The following is a 1,365-nucleotide window of genomic DNA, read 5'->3' on the forward strand; positions in this document are numbered from 1 at the left end:
ATACACAGAATAGATTCCATGTAATAGAACTAATAAATAACACGAGTTTGTAAATTTGATTTCAATAACCTTGTATGAAGGAAAGTGGCTTTAACCTTGCAGGGCAGGCATCCTACAAACAGGCTGCTCTGGTGAAGGCTAAGGTAAACTACAAAATCAAAATTATCAGGTGCAATACATACAAGTTTCAAGGGGGACTCTATCTGCTACTTTAGGTCACAAGATTTAATGTTCTTTTTTTTTTGTTTGTTGGTGTTTTTCTAATTTGTTGTGCCTTACTTAACTCCTGCTTTAGCTATCATGTGACACTTCTATGTGAAATTGACATCTATTACAACAACTTTTTCTTCAGTAGTCCTATGTCTTTCATAAAATACTTTCAAACTGACACAGCAAACCTTAGTTTTTGTATGAGTACTATTTTAGATTGAACTAGATATTTTTTTTCACAAAGTTTACAAACAACGAACTTTTTCTCATTTGTAGTACTCTCTTATGAGTCTCCAGACCCTCCTTTACAGCATAAGATTTGGTGCAAATCTCACACTATATGGTTTTTCATTTATCTATGTATTCTCCTGTGAGAAACAAGTTTGACGTCTTGTTGTGAAGACATGCTGCACAGCTTACAAACTAAAAGGAGCGCTCCCTTCATGTGTACTCTTTTAATGATACGTTAAAAAGCAATTGAATAGAAATCCTCTGCCGCATATTCCAAAGGCACTGGAATCGCGGCTTTTTCAAAATTTCTCTCATGTGAAAACTTTACACGACTTTTAAATGCAAAACTCTTTTGGGCAGATCGCACAAGTGTAAGGCGTCTCATTTGTATGTACTGTCCTGTGACACTACTTAGACTACCTTTCAGAGCAAAAGTTTCCCGGATACATAAATCGCAAGTATAAGGCTTTTCTTTGGTATGTACCACAGGTGAAATAACGAGGTATATTTTTGAAGGAGAAAGCTTAATGCATAAATTCAAGTGCTAACTTCGCCTACGAGAACACTCTTGTGACTACGAAGTATTTTCTGGCGGAATGACTTATGCTAATCTGACAGGTATAAGGCCTCTCTCCGGTGTACTCTTGTGGAATTTCCAGCGCCACCTCATGGAAAGAAATTTCTTGTCCTCATATTTGACAAACATAACCCTCATCTATTCTCTTGGCTCGGGCCCGACAATGACAATGGATCTTTATCTATACACATCACAACATCCGGATCATCTCTTAACCAGACTTCGGACTTCATCAGACATTGACTTCAAGCTTACATTTATCTCATCCTCTATCTTTATAAAAGACAGTATTCCTCTTCATAATCTCTTCAAAAGTTTCTTTCTTTTATTACCAGGAAATCCTCCTC

At 36.7% G+C, this 1,365-nt stretch overlaps 1 protein-coding gene across 4 annotated transcripts in view; it reads right to left on the reverse strand.

The window, feature by feature from the left end:
* LOC122266077 (uncharacterized) overlaps positions 1-1,365 on the reverse strand; it is a 27,563-nt gene that overhangs the window by 20,179 nt on the left and 6,019 nt on the right. The window lies entirely within an intron of this gene.

Source organism: Penaeus japonicus, unplaced genomic scaffold (genome assembly GCF_977035675.1).
Source record: "Penaeus japonicus unplaced genomic scaffold, GWHDUDI00000001_assembly GWHDUDI00000041, whole genome shotgun sequence".
NCBI lineage: Eukaryota > Metazoa > Arthropoda > Malacostraca > Decapoda > Penaeidae > Penaeus > Penaeus japonicus.